The sequence below is a fragment of the Macrobrachium nipponense genome, chromosome 5, assembly GCF_015104395.2.
Source record: "Macrobrachium nipponense isolate FS-2020 chromosome 5, ASM1510439v2, whole genome shotgun sequence".
Taxonomy (NCBI): domain Eukaryota; kingdom Metazoa; phylum Arthropoda; class Malacostraca; order Decapoda; family Palaemonidae; genus Macrobrachium; species Macrobrachium nipponense.
The window spans coordinates 31093273-31117889 of record NC_061107.1 but is presented as its reverse complement, the minus strand read 5'-3'; the positions used below and the strand labels follow the sequence as shown (position 1 = coordinate 31117889).

At 35.7% G+C, this 24617-nt stretch overlaps 2 long non-coding RNA genes across 3 annotated transcripts in view; both read left to right on the top strand.

The window, feature by feature from the left end:
* The window catches only part of LOC135215078 (uncharacterized), a 12636-nt gene extending 2650 nt beyond the window's left edge, over window positions 1-9986 (top strand). Inside the window, exons 1-3 of one of the 2 annotated variants that reach the window (XR_010314548.1) lie at window positions 8418-9306; window positions 9512-9622; window positions 9748-9986. This is a non-coding gene — a long non-coding RNA (uncharacterized LOC135215078). Of the gene's footprint in view, window positions 1-8417; window positions 9307-9511; window positions 9623-9747 lie in introns of those variants that run through there. The other variant, XR_010314549.1, reaches the window with a different exon arrangement.
* Window positions 9987-11595: 1609 nt separating this feature from the next.
* The window catches only part of LOC135215276 (uncharacterized), a 17850-nt gene continuing 4828 nt past the window's right edge, over window positions 11596-24617 (top strand). Inside the window, exons 1-4 of the long non-coding RNA XR_010314636.1 lie at window positions 11596-11704; window positions 16529-16651; window positions 21515-21637; window positions 23386-23508. This is a non-coding gene — a long non-coding RNA (uncharacterized LOC135215276). The remainder of the gene's footprint in view (window positions 11705-16528; window positions 16652-21514; window positions 21638-23385; window positions 23509-24617) is intronic.

Here is a 24617-nt window from a genome sequence, read left to right as displayed (position 1 = left end):
ATGGCGATGGAAAGGGGGGGGGGGGGGGTGGGGGGGGTAGGTGGAGCTTTTTTATGCGTGATTATCCATTTCTGCATAATGGAGTTTTTGTCCTCTTGGTACAAGGACAAGTGTTGTTATTCTTTACGATTAGTGATTCACGATACCCTTATAAATTACGGCACTGGGTGTAATGCACTATAGCAAAATCTCGTTCTGTTACGAGTGTTCGTTACAGAAATAGGTATTGCCCAAAAACGTGCTTGACTGTCTCTGAAACCCATAGTAGACATGCTGCTTAGTTGTCAATCAAGTTTTTATAACCAAGTATTTTTTACAAGCTAGCTGTTGATAAATTTGGTATTTTTCTCAGTCAAAAACATATGCCCCTCAATGCTAACTTTCCTCTTTTTAACGACTTTCTGGTCATTGCAAATTCGGCCCCATAATTTCATATGGTGCGAAAACAAACAGAGGCCCAGGGACCGAAAACGATTGCGTCACACTACGGCGGTAATCCGGCAGTAAAACTATCTGAAGATATCTATGCGCATTACGATTATAACAATTACATGAATAGCTGATAACAATCTGCATGAATAACTGGTAAACTGTTGTGCAAGATAGTTGAGTATAGCAATTATTTACAATAGGTTAAATTTGAGTCAGATGTCGTGAACGTCATAATACAGAACTTAAAAAGAAGTTCTATTAGAAAAATAATTACTTAAATTTAGTCAGCAAGTTACTTTTTCAATAACGAATATTTTCAAATTAATCATCATAAATATGTAAAATATTGATGTTTTACTATTTATTTAAAAATTAGCTAAGAGCACGCTTCTCGTCATCTACCAAAACAGTTGTTTACTCCTAACTTGTTTGCTGGCGTTTCGATTGTTGTGATGAAAAGTGCCCCAGCGTCTGTGGGTACAAGTGGTGTGCGGATTTATCACAGGATATGGAAATTTTGTTGACACAAGCAACTCCGTAAACATCGAGATGGCGTCAATCTTCGAAAGATTTTTAGTTGTAAGTAAAAATTTCTAAAGCGTTTTGGTGAGATTTCCACTGCCGTGGACGCCCTTTTCAGTACCCTCTGTTTAAATCTTAAAATTTGGCCTTAATTTCTAACTTTGGAGAAAATACTTACTTTGAAAGGAGAGTAGAGGTCTTTAGCTCCGTTTCTCACCAACAAGAAGTCGTTACTAATGCCCATCTCCGGTGTCAGGACGCGTTATAATGTACTTTTTCGGAGGGTGGCAAGCGTTGATTGTAGGTGGCCTGGCTTGGCCTGCCGTGGTGTTTTACCCTTTATGTACACATTTTGGTCTCCGTTCACTCCACATTGCACTTTAAACAAGTTGCTGTTCCTAGTTCCTAAGCGCACTTCACAAACACAGATACGAACAGCAGACGACAAAACTGCAAAGTTTTATTCCCTAAATTGTTTACTTTACTCGTGATATAGTTCAAATTTACTTTATTTAAAATTTTTATTTTAATTCATGTAGGGGAAAAAACCAGCGACTACCAACCCTTATCACGGTTTTCAGGTCTTATTCACTCAATATTTAAATGGTGAAACAAGAATACAATTACAACTCCAAGCATACCATTCAAAAGAATTGAAGTTTTCGTCGACATCATGTGATATATGAAGCCCCATAACGAACTAAATTAATTCCATGTGACGCTCTTCTGTAAATATTTTTTCAAAAGGCAGTTTTGAAATCCAATATGGCGGCTACCGTGGGATGTACCGGTTTTGAACAGTGACGAAAATCATCTTTCCCAGCCTTCCCAGCAATCAGTTGAACAATGTTAGCGTATATATGTAACGTTTATTGATCTATCAAGATTGCAGTTGTAATCAGCACAATAAAACAATATTTTGTTGCCTATATTACTGAAAGTATGAAACTTTTTATTCCCGGTGTCATGGTTTGAACTGAATTCATTCTTACCTTGTAATCGGTGGTTTTTATCCTTACTGCCATCACAACTGAAACTCGACAGTGCTTATTTGATTGTTATTATACACATTTTGGTCTCGGTTCACTCCACATTGCACTTTAAACAAGTTGCTGTTCCTGGTTCCTGAGCGCGCGCGCCACAAACACAGTTACGAACAGCAGACGACGAAACTGCAAAGTTTAATTACCTAAATTGTTTACTTGTTATTTTAGTTCAAATTTAACTTTGTTTTTATTTTAAAAATTTTAATTTAATTCATGTATATTATCCCTTTTTTGCAACCAAATTACCCCGAAAAATTAGATATTTCTAAAGTAGATACAATCAAATGTTTCTAACGTTTTCGTACATCTGGCTGCTGAAAACCATAGAGGAACGGCTACGGATAAGTGCATTGAGGAACGACTACGGATAAGAGAATTATATACATAATTTTTTTTTTTTTTTTTTGCATTTTTATTTTTGCTAGCACTTTTCATTGATTTCAGTCTATATTAGTATTTTGAATTTCTTTAATAACCGTATGCCAGAAATAAGTGTAACCTTTAATGTTTGCATGCTAAGAATGGCAAAAGCATCGTTGCCACATTAGTGGAGGCTTCACACATACGCCGATTCATTATTATAAACGGTTTCCACGAATTCTAGTTGTCATAGTAATGCAATAATAATAAAATTGCTTTAATACTTATGTTTATAGACTTCCAATACATAGCCTAATTTCACCAATTTCAACGTTTTGTGTGTAGTCTTATACCCGGTTTGGAGTATCAACACATACCGATTGGCAACAGAGAGAGAGAGAGAGACAGAAAGGAAGGCAAAGGAACGAAGAAGGAAAGGGTTGGGGGGGGAGAGGGTAGGTGGAGATTTTTACGCGTGTTCGTATCCATTTCTGGATAATGGTGTTTTTGTCTCTTGGTACAAATACAAGTGTCGTTATTCTTTACGATTTGTGATTCACGATACCCTTATAAATTACGGCACTGGGTGTAATGCACTATAGCAAAATCTCGTTCTGATACGAGTGTTCGTTACAGAAATAGGTACTGCCCAAAAACGTGCTTGCGCTGTCTCTGTAACCCATAGTAGGTATGCTGCTTAGTTGTCAATCAAGTTTTTTGTAATCAAGTATTTTTTACAAGCTAGCTATTGAATAAATTTGTATTTTTCTCAATCAAAACATATGCCCCTCAATGCTAACTTTCCTCTTTTAACAACTTTCTGGTCATTGCAAATTCGGCCCCATAATTTCTTATGGTGCGAAAACAGAGGCCCAGGGACCGAAAACTATTGCGTCACACGACGGCGATAATCCAGCAGTAAAACATCTTCATATATCCAAAAAGTAAATAAAGATATATATGCGCATTACGATTATACCAATTACATGAAGAGCTGATAATCTGCATGAATAACTGGTAAACTGTTCTGCAAGAAAGTTGAGTAAATCAATTATTTACAATAGGTATGAAAGTCAAGATGTCGTGACGTCATATTACAGGACTTAGAAGAACGTTCTAATTCCAAAAAATAATTACTTGAATTTGAGTCAGAATCGAGTTACTTTTCAATAACGAATATTTTCAAGTTAATCATCATAAATATGTAAAATATTGATGTTTTTACTATTTATTTTAAAAATTATCGAAGTGCACTCTTTGTCGTCGTCCTTTACAAAATAGTTGTTTACTCGGTGAGGGAAAGTTTTCCGATTGTTGTGATGAAAGTGCCCCAACGTCTGTGGGTACACGTGGTGTGCGGTTATCACAGGAAATGGTTAGTTTATTGACACAAGCAACTCCGTAAACATCGAGATGGCTTCAAGCTTCTAAATATTTCGAGTTGTAAGTAAAAATGTTGAACGCGTTTTGGTGAGATTTGCACTACGTTCGACACCCTTTTCACTACCCTTTATTTAAATCTTAAAATTTGGCCTTAATTTCTAACTTTGGAGAAAATACTTATTTCGAAAGGAGAGTAGAGGTCTTTAGCTCCGTTTCTCACCAACAAGAAGTTGCGACTGATGCCCATCTCCGATGTCAGGACGCGTTATAATGTCTTTTTTTGGATTGTTCCGGCTGAAATCGTACATGGTCCACTCTGTACCCTGCAGTTTTTTACCCTATAATGCGTCCTGACATCAGAGATGGGCATCAGTCACGACTTCTTGTTGGTGAGAAACGGAGCTAAAGACCTCTACTCTCCTTTCGAAGTAAGTATTTTCTCCAAAGTTAGAAATTAAGGCCAAATTTTAAGATTTAAACAGAGGGTAGTGAAAAGGGTGTCCACGGCAGTGGAAATCTTACCTAAACGCGTTCAACATTTTTTACTTACAACTCGAAATATTTAGAAGATTGACGCCATCTCGATGTTTACGGAGTCGCTTGTGTCAATAAACTAACCATTTCCTGTGATAAATCCGCACACCACTTGTACCCACAGACGCTGGGGCACTTTCATCACAACAATTGGAAAACGGTCCCTCACTGGCTTGTTTGTTAGTAAACAACTGTTTTACGTATGCAACTTACCTGGTAGTTACATATAGCTGTAGTCTCTGATGTCACGGCAGAATTTCGAATTTTGCGGCAGCGCTAATTGACTGGTTAGGTGATTCCCGTACCCCATCCCTCTACGGGGGAATGTAGAACTACCATAAATAAACCTCAGAATTTTTCTGCCGTCGCAACCGTAACACCGGTTTTGTTTGGTTGTTTGGTGGAATTCCTTTGTTTTTTCACGACGGATACTCATCGATTTGGTGACATACTCTTTGTGATTTGGCTTTCGGCAGTTGCTGTTTATCTTTATTTAGCCAGATAGGCAACAATTGTATTCATTCATCTAATTCATTTCATTTAATCATATAATACTGCAGCGCTGAATGACCTTTGCAGGTCCCAGCGCTTGGGCTAAGCCCTAAATTCCATAATCAATCAATCAATCAATTTCCCGTGGGCTCCTCCGACGGGGATAAGGGGTAATACGAGAAGTCGCAAATAGCATACGCTTCTGCGGAACCCCGTAAAGCGGACACTATGGTCGCAAGTGAACGAAGAGTCGTGATCTACAGCACCTGAGTCTCAGGTGACTAAGGCACCTACGAACAGTCGTGAGGAAAGATTCCAACAGCGCCGTTTCCAAAATACACTGCCAAAAGGTCGTCCTCCAATAATCCAAAAAAAGCTGCTCAAGGGGATGGTCTGACAAGGAGCGTTCCAAGCCCAAAATTCCGCGGGCAGACCATCAACGTTCACAGTACAGCTACGAACCATCCACCGTAACTCAAAAACAAATCACAAAACAATCGTTAGAACGATAGTTCACAGAAATAAACAAGGGAGGAGGAGGCACTCAATAACACAAAATCTCTTACATTAACTAACAAGCATTTGGCTGCTTAAGCAAAAGAAACTTAAAAGAAACAAGGCTGATTTAAACTTGATAAATAAAAACAAAAACTACGTTAATGTAATACCCTTGCAGTAGTATTTGTGGTGCACTACCAAGTTTTGTTTCTATCTTTACTACAGAACTTGTTAGCCCTTTAACAGCACTAAAGAAAATTGTTACTTTAGAAGGAGATAATTTTACTTGATTTAGTGATTCTAAGAGTGCCTTGGAAGCTCTGATATCTTTTAATCCAGTACCCCCTGTGGTACTTTCCGGAAATAACAGTAAGATTATTTTTATTAAAACAAAAACCGAAGGTAGTCAACTTCTGCTGGGTTCCTTCACATGTTGGCATTGTTGGAAATTAACAAGCTGATGAACTGGCTAAGTCAGGTACTTCAAAAAATCCAAGAAGTATAGCAATTCCTTGCTCAGACGAGATTCCTGAAATTAAAAACAAGACAGTAGAATCAGTTTGGCAATTTTATCGGACAATACAGAGCGCCGCAAAAAAAAAAGTAATAAAATGATAGAACGTACTGATGTGATCAAACCCGTGACTTTGTATGTTGAAGACTGTCGGAAATGAGACTGCCCTATGTAGGTTACGGATTGGCCCCACACACAGATAACCCATGTTTTTTTTTAATGAACAATGACCTTAAACAATTTTGTGAGGATTGTCTTGTTCCCCTTAAAGTAAAACATTTGATAGTAGAATGTCCCAGCTTATTGTCAGTAAAGAACAGTCATTTTAATGCTGTTGGAAGAAGGGATTTGAATCTGGATGCAAGTTTAGGAAGATATTTTAGTAAGGATAGCTTTTTTAATTTTCTTCGAGAAGCAGGTCTTGAAGAAAAAATTTAGATAAATTTGGTCATGATGTTTGAGTGTGTGTATATGTGCTAGTATGTGTTGTTATATATCATTGTAGCTTATATATGTGTGTATGCACGTGTGTATATGTATATAATATGTATATATATATTTTATTTTTTTCTTAATTCATAGTAATTCTTATTGTTTTTAATTTCCAAAGACTTTATTTTGTTGTAAAATATGGCGTCAATAACCGCGTCGTTGTGACGCCAGCAAGTACTAACGATCCCTTCCTTGCGGTCTCACTTATGATTGGGGGCAATTCAGTAGTTTGCACAAGAGAGGCTTTTCTTACCGACTGCAGGAGACATAAGATACTTTATGTATATGCACAACACAAGTGTATCAAGGGGAGGTGAATCTTCTGTTGGTTGCTGTCCAACCTCTCTAATTATTACTGTTTAATGTAGCCTTTGGGATTTTCTCCCAGTTATATTATGAGATCCTCATGCCACATCTCATTTGATTTCTGAATTTCTTTATCTTGGTGGTCAACCACCATCTCCCCTCTTTCACTGTCTCATGAAGCAACGAATGATTTCTTTGGAGAGGCCACCAGTACTGGGTATGCATTATGATATATTCACCTGTTGGTGTCCAAAGTTTGCAGCTCTCCAGTTGGAGCCACTGTTCAGTAGATTGGGTTCTTTGTTTACCTCTGTTTCAGTGACCAAACCAGTTTTTGTCATTTGTTGCTCCAACCTCTACCTGAAGATGCATCAACGTACAATGCAGCTGGTGCTAGCACCTAGAGCTTTGGGGCTCAAATCTAGGTACATACTACCAGCAGGACCATGCTCACGGAGGGGTAGGAGTGCAATTTGCACATACAACAGTGATGCAAGTCATGCCACAAAATTAGTTTTTCGGTATATTCCCCCTAATATTTGATAGTACTATAACAGCAAATGAAGGAAAATTTTCTTTTGTATAGTACTCATACAGAGCTTTACATAATGTGAAAACAATGTTGTGTACCATAATATTGGACATACAGTAGATCAGTACAGTACTGCTGAGAATAAGTAAACCCTATAATAAAATAAGTTCTAAAAGCTATGACCCATGTAATTTATGGTCTCTGGCCTGTGTACAGTGTAAAAAGCTTAGAAAAACTCGTACATGTAAATTAAAAGAAGTACACTAAAGTATATAACAATGTTTTTCATTTGTAAGACTGTATTAGTGTACTACATTATTGTATATTATTGTATATTATTTTAAAGAATAGAGTATCATGTGCTAGTATTATTTTTCTTGCTGCCTTCTGGGAACTTTCCTTTGTCCCACAAAAGGTTAAGCTTTTTCATGGAATTTTGTGTAGACCTACAAAGGTTAAGTAGGAGTGAAGGTCAAATATTGATGAAATTAGTTGTTATAAAATGTATTTAAGTTAATTTGCATATACATTTTTTGTTATTCTTATTTCAGCTGGCCTGTGATGATGAACATGAATCATCATTTTGGAGAGAAGAGGAAAGGCTGGGGAAAAAAATGAAACAACAATTTGACCAAATCATAAATAAATACGCCTGCCTTGCACATGGCTTACCGCCATGTGCAGATGATGAGGAAAGCTGGAGCACAGACTCCAATAAAAGTTTCAACTTAAGTAAAGAATTGGCACAGGATATCACAGTAGAGGAAGAGGTAGATAAGATGCTTAATAAACGAAAGAAAGAGTTAGGCCTTCCTGACAGTTATTTATTGAAAAGAGTTGGATGAAGAGGAGTGTCTGAAAATGTACTTGGGAAATAAAAGAAGGCTAGAAAATGATGTTACAGAAGAGCAAGAAGAAAATTGGAAAAGGAAAAGATTCTGTGAAGGTGTTACAAATTCAGTTGAAAGTGCATCAACAGATAGGAAAAGAAATCAAGGGCGGGGTAGGCCAAGAAGGTCAACTGCCAGAAAAGTAGAAAAAGAAATAGTAAAGGAAAAAAGAGGCTCCCAGAGGCAGAAAAAATTAATAAAGGATATAAAAGAGCTAAAGAGCAAGAGAGGCCGTGGAAGGCCCAGGAAAGTGGAGATAGGGCTAGAAAAAGTTAAAGATGGGAAGAGCAAGAGAGGCCGCGGAAGGCCCAGGAAAGTTGGAAAGATAGGGCAGAAAAAGTTTAAAGATGGGAAGAGCAAGAGAAGGCCGCTCGAATGGCCCGGAAAGTGGAGATAGCTAGAAAAAAAGAATGGGAAGAGCAAGAGAGGCCGCGGAAGGCCCAGGAAAGTGGAGATAGCGCTAGAAGAAAAAGTAAAAGATGGGAAGAGCAAGAGAGGCCGCGGAAGGCCCAGGAAAGTGGAGATAGGGCTAGAAAAAGTTGAAGATCGGGAAAGCAAGAGAGGCCGCGGAAGGCCCAGGAAAGTGGAGATAGGGCTAGAAGAAAAAGTAAAAGATGGGAAAAGCAAGAGAGGCCGCGGAAGGCCCAGGAAAGTGGCGTTAGAGCCAAAAGAAAAGGTAGAAGATCGGAAAAGCAATAGAGGCCTTAGAAGCCCTAGAAATATTGTTTCAGGGCCTGAAAAAAAATTAACAGATCAAAACAAAAAAGGCCTTGGTAGGCAGAAGAATTCTGTTGCCAGACAGTTAGAAAGAAATGACTTGAACCAAAAAAAAGGCCGAGCCCGAGGGAGACCTCGTAAAGATATATTCGAAAAAAAAATTAATTCAAATGATTTTCAGGTAAAAATTACTCTAACAAGAAATAAGAAAAATAGCAGCAGTAGCCATACGAATGCTGGAGAAGGAAGGCTCGCAAAATATTTTAAGAATCTTGATTTACGTGGAATATCTAATGAAAAGTGTCACTTGGCTGTCAACAGGTCATTAGACTTGCTTATTGTTATTCCTTTGAATGATGTTTAGAATTTATGAAGCAAGACATTTTATAAGTTTTTTTTTTATCATTTACTAAGGAAATCAGCTGTGAAGTAATAAGTTGTTCAAGGATATTTCGAGACAATTTATCCTATTAATTATTGTAAATAATTTCATAATTATAATAGATGGCCTAAATCTGCAGTCACTGGATGCAGTACTTAAGTTTGAGAAGGATAGTTGCTGGATCTCTTCTTGATAAAGATTCCAAGGTAAGTGGTTCTACCTTAGAAAATGCACTTATAATTTTTCTTATTTAGTTTACTGTGTTATTTTTTGTTTGATATTGTTATTACCTTGTACATAATGTAGTGAAATACTTTATAATTTTGTACCATGAATACAGTTTGTGAATACTATTTGCATAAGTTGCTTTGTTAAGTTCAAAATAATGTTTTTTTATCAATCATTCCTCAGGTATTACTGCAGATTGTATTTGATATTATTTGTGGAAAGGCGTTCAGATGATGCTATCCAACTTATGGAAAGAACAGGCAGCCACCTCTAAAATGTGTAGAGATATTCCAGGTAAGATGCAATTGAAAATATGAAATAATTAAATATTGAAGTGTAAAATAAACAAGTTTTTCAGAATGCATACACCTATTCAGTGCAGGGTTGTAATTACCACTAAACATTTTGTTTTTTTACAGAGTTGGGTAAAGCCCTTCATCACATTAAGCGTCTAACAACGGAAATGGCCTAAATCTGCAGTCACTGGATGCAGTAATGTTTGAAGGATAGTTGCTGGATCTCTGCTTGATAAAGATTCCAAAGTAAGTGGCTCTACCTTAGAAAATGCACTTCCAATTCTGCTTATTTACTATAAGATTCAGGGCCTTTGTAACACGGTTTTTTCGCAATAACTTTTTATCTATGCATTTCAAGAATATAACGCTTATTCAGAATACATATTATATCTACACATAAATTTTGACTGTATTCTGCATTACGGAGGTTGAATAAATTTGGTACCTGTAATGTAAAAGTGACTTTTTTTGAAGACGGCCAACTCACTCAGAGAAAAGGTTTCAAATGCACTTGATACGTAACTTATGACAGCATTTCTTCCCTCTTTATCGATGGATGATTGGCTATATGTAACGAAGGCTAGACCTCTGGCAACAATGACATACTAATTTAAATACAAGCAAAGCAGTACACCTTTATCAACTCTGAAACCTCTCCAGTGATAATTGTCATATGAACAAACCAACAGAATGTTAGTAAAGACAAAAACACTTTCATTATTAGTCTAACTCCCAAAAGAAGTTTCCTAAGAAATCACAGTCTACTTTATAGGTCACGATCTTTGTTTGACAAGATGTAGGGAATAGTAGGTAATTTTCAAAACATAGTAGACAAGCTGATTTGATGACTGCTATATCCAATGTCAAGCAGTGTTTACTTATTGGCTAAATCACCAATAAGTATCGTCAGAATGATGACTTCATGAGGCTTCACCCACTTTGGCCTCGTTATAAATCAGGATAACACTGAAGGCTATCACGGGCATTGTTGGATTAGAAAATTTAACTTCTGGCTATAAAAACTTAATTTCTTGAGTAGTTGTAAGAAGTGCTAAATGATCCTCAAGGATCCCAGCAGTTGGCCTAAACACTACGTAGTATTGGTATGTTAGCACAGATACCCCACCCCACTATTTATGTATCGTTGCGCCATGCTAGCGCACCAGATACCCCAGCCACATCTTTATGTATCGTTCCGCCATTCTTAAAGTCTTAGTCATTTTTTGTTTTTCCACGTGCAATAAGCCATGGCCTCCTCAGAAATTAAGATTACCATTAGATGATAGGTTATATCATTAAGTCGTAAGACAAATGCAGTTTTGCAACCACGGGGACAATTCCAAGTCCTGTTAGCCATTCTTGACTGCTATGGGTTTTTAGAGCCGATGGAACAAGGTGAATTGAGCTTCTGTCTGGTGGATGAGCGGGGCAACATTTTGGCAAACGGTGTTTACCTTGCTTACGTAATGAATGTTTTTCGACTCTATGCTCGTGATCATTGCCATCGGCATGGCTAGATAATTTTTGTTTTTACTCTATAAAAATGAAAACTATGTGGTTTAGGTTATTGATAATGCTGAGAGAATGGTGTGTGTGTTGTAAAATATACATATGTCAACTTCAGCTACATCCGATGCTTTGATAAGGAGCAAAGTCCAAAAAAAAACTTGTTACAGAGGCCCTGAATCTCATTGTAGTTTACTGTGTTATTGTTTATTTGTTTGATATTATTATTACCGTGTACAGGATGTTGTGAAATACTTTATAATTTTGTACCATGATACAGTTTGTGAATACTATTTGCATAAGTTGCTTTGTTTTTGTTAAGTTAAAAAAAAATGTGTTTCTATCGATCATTAAATATTGAAGTGTAAAATAAACACAAGTTTTTCAGAATGCATATACACATGTTGACTGTAGGGTTGTAATTACCACTAAACATTTTGTTTGTTTACAGAGTTGGGTAAAGCCCTTCATCACATTAAGCGCCTAACAACGGAAATGGCCTAAATCTGCAGTCACTGGATGCAGTAATGTTTGAAGGATAGTTGCTGGATCTCTGCTTGATAAAGATTCCAAAGTAAGTGGCTCTACCTTAGAAAATGCACTTCCAATTCTGCTTATTTACTATAAGATTCAGGGCCTTTGTAACACGGTTTTTTCGCAATAACTTTTTATCTATGCATTTCAAGAATATAACGCTTATTCAGAATACACATTATATCTACACATAAATTTTGACTGTATTCTGCATTACGGAGGTTGAATAAACTTGGTACCTGTAATGTAAAAGTGACTTTTTTTGAAGACGGGCCAACTCACTCAGAGAAAAGGTTTCAAATGCACTTGATACGTAACTTATGACAGCATTTCTTCCCTCTTTATCGATGGATGATTGGCTATATGTAACGAAGGCTAGACCTCTGGCAACAATATGACATACTAATTTAAATACAAAGCCAAATGCAGTACACCTTTATCAACTCTGAAACCTCTCCAGTGATAATTGTCATATGAACAAACCAACAGAATGTTAGTAAAGACAAAAACACTTCATTATTAGTCTAACTCCCAAAAGAAGTTTCCTAAGAAATCACAGTCTACTTTATAGGTCACGATCAGTTTGACAAGATGTAGGGAATAGTAGGTAATTTTCAAAAACATAGTAGACAAGCTTGATTTGATGACTGCTATATCCAATGTCAAGCAGTGTTAAATAGCCAATTGACTGATGAAAAAAAAATAGCTGGTACCATAATTTGGCTTTAAAATTTCACCAATAATTATCGTCAGAATGATGACTTCATGAGGCTCCACCCACTTGGCCTGCGTTATAAATCCGGATAACACTGAAAGGCTATCACGGTCATTGTTGGATTAGAAAATTTAACTTCTGGCTATAAAAACTCATTTCTTGAGTAGTTGTAAGAAGTGCTAAATGATCCTCAAGGATCCCAGCAGTTGGCCTAAACACTACGTAGTATTTGGATCTGCTAGCACAGATACCCCACCCACATTTATGTATCGTTGCGCCATGCTAGCACAGATACCCCAGCCACATCTATGTATCGTTCCGCCATTCTTAAAGTCTTAGTCATGTTTTTCCACTGTGCAATAAGCCATGGCCTCCTCAGAAATTAAGATTACCATTAGATGATAGGTTATATCATTAAGTCGTAAGACAAATGCAGTTTTGCAACCACGGGGACAATTCCAAGTCCTGTTAGCCATTCTTGACTGCTATGGGTTTTTAGAGCCAATGGAACAAGGTGAATTGAGCTTTCTGTCTGGTGGTGAGCGGGGTAACATTTTGGCATTTTTAAACGGTGTTTACCTTGCTTACGTTAATGAATGTTTTTCGACTCTATGCTCGTGATCATTGGCCATGGCGTCGGCTAGATAATTTTTACTCTATAAATGAAAACTACCGTATATAACTCTTAGTAAACGTGCGATCTCGCATATCATGCGACCCCAAAATTTTTCACCAATAAACATGGTTTTGTCATGTATCTCATGTATCATGAGAGTTCCTTTTCTGAGGTCAGTTCATAAGGTTGGTGGTTTAGCGTGCTAATGGCCGAGTCGTTCAGATGTGTGTGCTGCTGCTAGTGAAGTTACGGTAATTTTTCTTACTAAATCTCGATAATTGAATAGAAGACTCAAGATTAAAAAAGAATCCCAAGATAATAAAATAATTGTAAAAATAACACGCCTTGGAGTCCTAAATCATTCTCTCTCTCTCTCTCTCTCTCTCTCTCTCTCTCTCAGAAATAAATACTGTAATTTGAGTCTTTCACCAACGGGTATCAGTAAATGTGTAGACCATTGTGTGCGTGTTTAAAAAAATATGCAGTCCACACACACATTCTGATGTTTCGGTTTTTGGAATTTTTCAATTTCGGAAATGTGAAGTCAGATGCATAATCAAACAAACATCACTACTGCAGCAAAAACATTTTTTTCCTTTGTTTTTCATTATTGTTATTTATTAATTACAGTTTATTTAAATAAATATCAATATAATACTGTTACACGAATGTGAGATAATTAAGATCACCTATAATAAAATAGTGGGACAAAGAATATCATATGTTCACTAATAGCTGTTATTTTCAAAACAAACATTCCGTAAAACGCAAAAAATATATGTACATAATCAAAATCTAATAATGTTTTGCAGTTCAACTTATGAATTTCAACAATAAGTATGACTATAAAATATATTTCACCATATCGATCTTGCAGTTGAAGAGTCGTAAAATTTTGAGGATGGTCCGGGAAAAGGATTTGTACTTTGTGATTACGTATCGCTACAACACCATGTGGTATTTTCATACCACTATATTGATGACGCATCGCTACGACACTGGTATTTTTCATACCATTATACATTAAAGTTAAAATGATCACGTTATATCATTGTTTTCACGAAGAAATAATTATATAAAGAAAATTATCGAGTAATTTTTGCCGTCAGCAGTCAGAAAATCACGAACATGGTAACGTTCAAACCTAGTGTCATCCACGGCATATATCTATAAATAGAACCGAAGCAGAGGGCAGTCATTGGATAGCAGATCTCCATGGCTACCAACCAGCCAATCAGGTGTTAGTTATACTACTCTGTGAATTTCTTAGAATGAACGTTTACACGTAACACACGGAAAGATACCGTCAGTTCAATTTATCAGTATCTTTTCCTGATAGACAGAGTAAATATTTAGGACTCCAAAGCTTGGCATATGTCAATTATTTTATTATCTTGGGATTTTTGGTTAATCTTGGGATTTTCCATGGTCAACTCTTGGGATTAGTAAGAAAAATGCGATTATTTGAGTAGCAGTAGCAGCAGCTGCAGCACACACCCAAATGAATCGGGTAAGCCTAGCACGCCAAACAATAGTATTTACAAAATGAGCGGAGCTCTCTGGCTGGGCTGTTTTGGTCCACCCACGTGTTTGATCGCATATCTGCCAAATTTATAACTACAATAGAGATAAAACCATTTCTCCCATCACAGATATCAAATATTATCTTTTCCGTTGCGCAGAATTCTAAATAAATTACGTAGGTTCACGATTGATAAAGTTTTTTTATGCAATAACAAGAAACGGAGTCAGATTTTCTATCAACAGGGCATCTCATTTTGGTGCTGTTGCGAATATTTCAACCAGTTCCACGTGCGTTTAAATCCATACTGACTTGTACAGTCTGGAGGTAGTTCTCCTTTCTACACATATCTGGCATTTTGTTAAATAACGTAGGTTATAGGGAATAAAATTGGTGGAGCAAGGAAATATGAAATAAAGCATAACAGTAAGTTTGACGAGTGAGAAAATAAACAATCGTATACAGACACTCTCTCTCTCTGTCTCTCTGTCTCTCTCTCTCTCTGAGAAAATAATAGATAGGAAAACAATGAAACTCAATATTGCTTGAATGCGATATGGCAAAGTTTTGGCCTGACTGAAGTGTGGAGTGACTTTGACACCGACTTACAAGTTATTCCTGGTCATCTCACAGCCATGGATAGACATCAACTTCACAGCCGAGAAAGGGCAATCGTATACAAAATAAATAGGTATGGAAAATGCGAAATGCAGGCCTATGTTGTCCCATAAAAAAAGCTCTCGCTCGGACAGCTGTAAGATTTAGGAGAGAGAGAGCAGGGCCGAATAGGAAGGAGATTAAAGTACCTGGGAATGAAAACCCCTTATAATCTTATAATTATAGCCTCGGGGTTTGTCTCAAGGACATTCAAAGGTCTGTCACACACGGGCAGTTGTTGTTTTGTAATTAGCATAAGGGCAGATTTTAAAAGCCACGCCAGGGAGCTCGCCACGGTGACAAGACTATACCTTCCATATGAATTGACGATGTCCTATATGAAGATGCAGGAGAGATGAAGATGAAATTATCAAAGATCTGGAAGATGACGAATATGATGACTGCCTTGATGGCAAAGAATTCAGAACAGTATTTGATGATACGGACACGGAGAGCGACTTTGGAGGATTTTAGTTTATTAATTTTATGCATTTTTTTTTTTACTTTAAAAAATTTTCACTTACCTGCGTATCCTAAAATGAAAATAATAGTTCAAGTAACAATGTTTCTTTTACTAGTAAAAACAAAAAGTAAAAAATCCTTCGGTGTTGTGCCTTAATCAACTGATTTGGAAATTATAGATGGTTAGTCTAGAACAGTTAAACATGTTGTATAAACCAAAATAATGCAAATGGCGCACGATCGCTCTTTTGTATTTTAAAATACAATAGTAATATGAGAATGCATACAGTATTATTGGATATAGTGAAGTACAAGTAAAGCATAACTTTTTAAAAGATCTGTTTTCCTCCGGTAGTAACTATCGGGATCTTGACCGATTTGGGAAAGCATAAACGGTACGCTAATTTTATACCCTGTGTATGATGCGACCCCTTTAAAATTAGCTTCAAAATTGTTTCAAAAGTCGCATAATATGCGAGTATATACGGTATGTGGTTTAGGTTATTGATAATGCTGAGAGAATGTGTGTGTGGTTGTAAAATATACATATGTCAACTTTCAGCTACATCCGATGCTTTGATAAGGAGCAAAGTCCAAAAAACCTTGTTACAGAGGCCCTGAATCTCATTGTAGTTTACTGTGTTATTGTTTATTTGTTTGATGTTATTATTACCGTGTACAGGATGTTGTGAAATACTTTATAATTTTGTACCATGATACAGTTTGTGAATACTATTTGCATAAGTTGCTTTGTTTTTGTTAAGTTAAAAAAAATGTGTTTCTATCGATCATTAAATATTGAAGTGTAAAATAAACACAAGTTTTTCAGAATGCATATACACATGTTGACTGTAGGGTTGTAATTACCACTAAACATTTTGTTTGTTTACAGAGTTGGGTAAAGCCCTTCATCACATTAAGCGTCTAACAACGGAAATGGCCTAAATCTGCAGTCACTGGATGCAGTAATGTTTGAAGGATAGTTGCTGGATCTCTGCTTGATAAAGATTCCAAAGTAAGTGGCTCTACCTTAGAAAATGCACTTCCAATTCTGCTTATTTACTATAAGATTCAGGGCCTTTGTAACACGGTTTTTTCGCAATAACTTTTTATCTATGCATTTCAAGAATATAACGCTTATTCAGAATACACATTATATCTACACATAAATTTTGACTGTATTCTGCATTACGGAGGTTGAATAAATTTGGTACCTGTAATGTAAAAGTGACTTTTTTTGAAGACGGGCCAACTCACTCAGAGAAAAGGTTTCAAATGCACTTGATACGTAACTTATGACAGCATTTCTTCCCTCTTTATCGATGGATGATTGGCTATATGTAACGAAGGCTAGACCTCTGGCAACAATGACATACTAATTTAAATACAAGCAAAGCAGTACACCTTTATCAACTCTGAAACCTCTCCAGTGATAATTGTCATATGAACAAACCAACAGAATGTTAGTAAAGACAAAAACACTTTCATTATTAGTCTAACTCCCAAAAGAAGTTTCCTAAGAAATCACAGTCTACTTTATAGGTCACGATCAGTTTGACAAGATGTAGGGAATAGTAGGTAATTTTCAAAAACATAGTAGACAAGCTTGATTTGATGACTGCTATATCCAATGTCAAGCAGTGTTTACTTATTGGCTATCTGCCTATTGACTGATGAAAAAAAAATAGCTGGTACCATATTTTGGCTTTAAAATTTCACCAATAATTATCGTCAGAATGATGACTTCATGAGGCTCCACCCACTTTGGCCTCGTTATAAATCAGGATAACACTGAAGGCTATCACGGGCATTGTTGGATTAGAAAATTTAACTTCTGGCTATAAAAACTCATTTCTTGAGTAGTTGTAAGAAGTGCTAAATGATCCTCAAGGATCCCAGCAGTTGGCCTAAACACTACGTAGTATTGGTATGCTAGCACAGATACCCCACCCACATTTATGTATCGTTGCGCCATGCTAGCACAGATACCCCAGCCACATCTATGTATCGTTCCGCCATTCTTAAAGTCTTAGTCATGTTTTTCCACTGTGCAATAAGCCATGGCCTCCTCAGAAATTAAGATTACCATTAGATGATAGGTTATATCATTAAGTCGTAAGACAAATGCAGTTTTGCAACCACGGGGACAATTCCAAGTCCTGTTAGCCATTCTTGACTGCTATGGGTTTTTAGAGCCGATGGAACAAGGTGAATTGAGCTTCTGTCTGGTGGATGAGCGGGGTAACATTTTGGCAAACGGTGTTTACCTTGCTTACGTAATGAATGTTTTTCGACTCTATGCTCGTGATCATTGGCCATGGCGTCGGCTAGATAATTTTTACTCTATAAAAATGAAAACTACCGTATATACTCGAGTAACGTGCGATCTCGTATATCATGCGACCCCAAAATTTTCACCAATAAACAGTGGTTTTGTCATGTATCTCATGTATCATGCGAGTTCCTTTTCTGAGGTCAGTTCATAAGGTTGGTGGTTTAGCGTGCTAATGGCCGAGTCGTTCAGATGTGTGCTGCTGCTAGTGAAGTTACGGTAATTTTCTTACTAATCTCGAGAATTGAATAGAAGATCTCAAGATTAAAAAAGAATCCCAAGATAATAAAATAATTGTAAAAATAACACGCCTTGGTGGAGTCCTATCCTCATCTCTCTCTCTCTCTCTCTCTCTCTCTCCTTCTTCTCTCTCTCTATCTCTCTCTCTCTCTCTCTCCTCTCTCAGAAATAAATACTGTAATTTGAGTCTTTCACCAACGGGTATCAGTAAATGTGTAGACATTGTGTGCGTGTTTAAAAAAAATATGCAGTACACACACACATTCTGATGTTTCGGTTTTTGGAATTTTTCAATTTCGGAAATGTGAAGTCAGATGCATAATCAAACAAACATCACTACTGCAGCAAAAACATTTTTTCCTTTATGTTTTTCATTATTGTTATTTATTAATTACAGTTTATTTAAATAAATATCAATATAATACTGTTACACGAATGTGAGATAATTAAGATCACCTATAATAAAATAGTGGGACAAAGAATATCATATGTTCACTAATAGCTGTTATTTTCAAAACAAACATTCCGTAAAACGCAAAAAAAATATATGTACATAATCAAAATCTAATAATGTTTTGCAGTTCAACTTATGAATTTCAACAATAAGTATGACTATTAATATATTTCACCATATCGATCTTGCAGTTGAAGAGTCGTAAAATTTTGAGGATGGTCCGGGAAAAGGATTTGTACTGTGATTACGTATCGCTACAACACCATGTGGTATTTTCATACCCTATATTGATGACGCATCGCTACGACACTGGTATTTTTCATACCATTATACATTAAAGTTAAAATGATCACGTTATATCATTGTTTTCACGAAGAAATAATTATATAAAGAAAATTATCGAGTAATTTTTGCCGTCAGCAGTCAGAAAATCACGAACATGGTAACGTTCAAACCTAGTGTCATCCACGGCATATATCTATAAATAGAACCGAAGCAGAGGGCAGTCATTGGATAGCAGATCTCCATGGCTACCAACCAGCCAATCAGGTGTTAGTTATACTACTCTGTGAATTTCTTAGAATGAACGTTTTTACACGTAACAACACCGAAACAGGAATAAACCGAAAGATACCGTCAGTTCAATTTATCAGTATCTTTTTTTCCTGATAGACAGAGTAAATATTTAGGACTCCAAAGCTTGGCATATGTCAATTATTTTATTATCTTGGGATTTTTGGTTAATCTTGGGATTTTCCATGGTCAACTCTTGGGATTAGTAAGAAAAATGCGATTATTTGAGTAGCAAATAGCAGCAGCTGCAGCACACACCCAAATGAATCGGGTAAGCCTAGCACGCCAAACAATAGTATTTACAAAATGAGCGGAGCTCTCTGGCTGGGCTGTTTTGGTCCACCCACGTGTTTGATCGCATATCTGCCAAATTTATAACTACAATAGAGATAAAACCATTTCTCCCATCACAGATATCAAATATTATCTTTTCCGTTGCGCAGAATTCTAAATAAATTACGTAGGTTCACGATTGATAAAGTTTTTTATGCAATAACAAGAAACGGAGTCAGATTTTCTATCAACAGGGCATCCTCATTTTGGTGCTGTTGCAAGAAATTTCAACCAGTTCCACGTGCGTTTAAATCCATACTGACTGTACAGTCTGGAGGTAGTTCTCCTTTCTACACATATCTTGATTTCTTAATAACGTAGGTATAGAATAAATTGGTGAGCAAGGAAATATGAAATAAAGCATAACAGTAAGTTTGACGAGTGAGAAAATAAACAATCGTATACAGACACACTCTCTCTCTCTCTCTCTCTCTCTCTCTGAGAAAATAATAGATAGGAAACAATGACTGAATATTGCTTGAATGCGATATGGCAAAGTTTTGGCCTGACTGAAGTGTGGAGTGACTTTGACACCGACTTACAAGTTATTCTGGTCATCTCACAGCCATGGATAGACATCAACTTCACAGCCGAGAAAGGGCAATCGTATACAAAATAAATAGGTATGGAAAATGCGAAATGCAGGCCTATGTTGTCCCATAAAAAAAGCTCTCGCTCGGACAGCTGTAAGATTTAGGAGAGAGAGAGCAGGGCCGAATAGGAAGGAGATTAAAGTACTGGAATGAAAACCCCTTATAATCTATAATTATAGCCTCGGGGTTTGTCTCAAGGACATTCAAAGGTCTGTCACACACGGGCAGTTGTTGTTTTTGTAAAATTAGCATAAGGGCAGATTTTAAAAGCCACGCCAGGGAGCTCGCCACGGTGACAAGACTATACCTTCCATATGAATTGACGATGTCCTATATGAAGATGCAGGAGATGAAGATGAAATTATCAAAGATCTGGAAGATGACGAATATGATGACTGCCTTGATGGCAAAGAATTCAGAACAGTATTTGATGATACGGACACGGAGAGCGACTTTGGAGGATTTTAGTTTATTAATTTTATGCATTTTTTTTTTTACTTTAAAAACAAAAAATTTTTCACTTACCTGCGTATCCTAAAATGAAAATAATAGTTCAAGTAACAATGTTTCTTTTACTGAGTAAAACAAAAAGTAAAAAATCCTTCGGTGTTGTGCCTTAATCAACTGATTTGGAAATTATAGATGGTTAGTCTAGAACAGTTAAACATGTTGTATAAACCAAAATAATGCAAATGGCGCACGATCGCTCTTTTGTATTTTAAAATACAATAGTAATATGAGAATGCATACAGTATTATTGGATATAGTGAAGTACAAGTAAAGCATAACTTTTTAAAAGATCTGTTTTCCTCCGGTAGTAACTATCGCGATCTGCCGATTTGGGAAAGCATAAACGGTACGCTAATTTTATACCCTGTGTATGATGCGACCCCTTTAAAATTAGCTTCAAAATTGTTTCAAAAGTCGCATAATATGCGAGTATATACGGTATGTGGTTTAGGTTATTGATAATGCTGAGAGAATGTGTGTGTGGTTGTAAAATATACATATGTCAACTTTCAGCTACATCCGATGCTTTGATAAGGAGCAAAGTCCAAAAAACCTTGTTACAGAGGCCCTGAATCTCATTGTAGTTTACTGTGTTATTGTTTATTTGTTTGATATTATTATTACCATGTACAGGATGTTGTGAAATACTTTATAATTTTGTACCATGATACAGTTTGTGAATACTATTTGCATAAGTTGCTTTGTTTTTGTTAAGTTAAAAAAAATGTGTTTCTATCGATCATTAAATATTGAAGTGTAAAATAAACACAAGTTTTTCAGAATGCATATACACATGTTGACTGTAGGGTTGTAATTACCACTAAACATTTTGTTTGTTTACAGAGTTGGGTAAAGCCCTTCATCACATTAAGCGTCTAACAACGGAAATGGCCTAAATCTGCAGTCACTGGATGCAGTAATGTTTGAAGGATAGTTGCTGGATCTCTGCTTGATAAAGATTCCAAAGTAAGTGGCTCTACCTTAGAAAATGCACTTCCAATTCTGCTTATTTACTATAAGATTCAGGGCCTTTGTAACACGGTTTTTTCGCAATAACTTTTTATCTATGCATTTCAAGAATATAACGCTTATTCAGAATACATATTATATCTACACATAAATTTTGACTGTATTCTGCATTACGGAGGTTGAATAAATTTGGTACCTGTAATGTAAAAGTGACTTTTTTTTGAAGACGGCCAACTCACTCAGAGAAAAGGTTTCAAATGCACTTGATACGTAACTTATGACAGCATTTCTTCCCTCTTTATCGATGGATGATTGGCTATATGTAACGAAGGCTAGACCTCTGGCAACAATGACATACTAATTTAAATACAAGCAAAGCAGTACACCTTTATCAACTCTGAAACCTCTCCAGTGATAATTGTCATATGAACAAACCAACAGAATGTTAGTAAAGACAAAAACACTTTCATTATTAGTCTAACTCCCAAAAGAAGTTTCCTAAGAAATCACAGTCTACTTTATAGGTCACGATCAGTTTGACAAGATGTAGGGAATAGTAGGTAATTTTCAAAAACATAGTAGACAAGCTTGATTTGATGACTGCTATATCCAATGTCAAGCAGTGTTTACTTATTGGCTATCTGCCTATTGACTGATGAAAAAAAAATAGCTGGTACCATATTTTGGCTTTAAAATTTCACCAATAATTATCGTCAGAATGATGACTTCATGAGGCTTCACCCACTTTGGCCTCGTTATAAATCAGGATAACACTGAAGGCTATCACGGGCATTGTTGGATTAGAAAATTTAACTTCTGGCTATAAAAACTCATTTCTTGAGTAGTTGTAAGAAGTGCTAAATGATCCTCAAGGATCCCAGCAGTTGGCCTAAACACTACGTAGTATTGGTATGCTAGCACAGATACCCCACCCACATTTATGTATCGTTGCGCCATGCTAGCACAGATACCCCAGCCACATCTATGTATCGTTCCGCCATTCTTAAAGTCTTAGTCATGTTTTTCCACTGTGCAATAAGCCATGGCCTCCTCAGAAATTAAGATTACCATTAGATGATAGGTTATATCATTAAGTCGTAAGACAAATGCAGTTTTGCAACCACGGGGACAATTCCAAGTCCTGTTAACCATTCTTGACTGCTATGGGTTTTTAGAGCCGATGGAACAAGGTGAATTGAGCTTCTGTCTGGTGGATGAGCGGGGCAACATTTTGGCAAACGGTGTTTACCTTGCTTACGTAATGAATGTTTTTCGACTCTATGCTCGTGATCATTGGCCATGGCATCGGCTAGATAATTTTTACTCTATAAAAATGAAAACTATGTGGTTTAGGTTATTGATAATGCTGAGAGAATGTGTGTGTGGTTGTAAAATATACATATGTCAACTTTCAGCTACATCCGATGCTTTGATAAGGAGCAAAGTCCAAAAAACCTTGTTACAGAGGCCCTGAATCTCATTGTAGTTTACTGTGTTATTGTTTATTTGTTTGATATTATTATTACCGTGTACAGGATGTTGTGAAATACTTTATAATTTTGTACCATGATACAGTTTGTGAATACTATTTGCATAAGTTGCTTTGTTTTTGTTAAGTTAAAAAAAATGTGTTTCTATCGATCATTAAATATTGAAGTGTAAAATAAACACAAGTTTTTCAGAATGCATATACACATGTTGACTGTAGGGTTGTAATTACCACTAAACATTTTGTTTGTTTACAGAGTTGGGTAAAGCCCTTCATCACATTAAGCGTCTAACAACGGAAATGGCCTAAATCTGCAGTCACTGGATGCAGTAATGTTTGAAGGATAGTTGCTGGATCTCTGCTTGATAAAGATTCCAAAGTAAGTGGCTCTACCTTAGAAAATGCACTTCCAATTCTGCTTATTTACTATAAGATTCAGGGCCTTTGTAACACGGTTTTTTCGCAATAACTTTTTATCTATGCATTTCAAGAATATAACGCTTATTCAGAATACACATTATATCTACACATAAATTTTGACTGTATTCTGCATTACGGAGGTTGAATAAATTTGGTACCTGTAATGTAAAAGTGACTTTTTTTTGAAGACGGCCAACTCACTCAGAGAAAAGGTTTCAAATGCACTTGATACGTAACTTATGACAGCATTTCTTCCCTCTTTATCGATGGATGATTGGCTATATGTAACGAAGGCTAGACCTCTGGCAACAATGACATACTAATTTAAATACAAGCAAAGCAGTACACCTTTATCAACTCTGAAACCTCTCCGGTGATAATTGTTCATATATATATATATTATATATATCTAATAGATATATATATATATATATATATTATAGATATATAATATATATATATATATATATGATATATATTATATATATAGGTTATATGTATATATATATAATATAGTATCTATTTGTATTATGTATATATATATGTATATGTACTATATATATATACATAGATACAATTATATATAGTGTAATATATAATATATAATAATATAATTATATATATATATTATAAGATATCTATATATATAATAATATAATATTATATAATATGTATATGTATATTATATTATGTATATTATATATATAATAATATTTATATATTTATATGTTATTATACACACATATATGTGTGTGTGTGTATATATATATAATATATATATAAATATATATAAAAGATATATATATATGTATGTATATATATATATATATATAGATATATATATAGTATATATATATATAAATATATATATATATATATATATATATATATATATATATATATATTATATATATATATATATAGTATATGTGTGTGTGTGTGTGTGTTGTATATATGTGTGTATATATATATAATGTGTGTGTGTATATATATATATATATAATTTATATATACATATATGTACATGTATATGTATATATATATATAATATATATATATATATATATA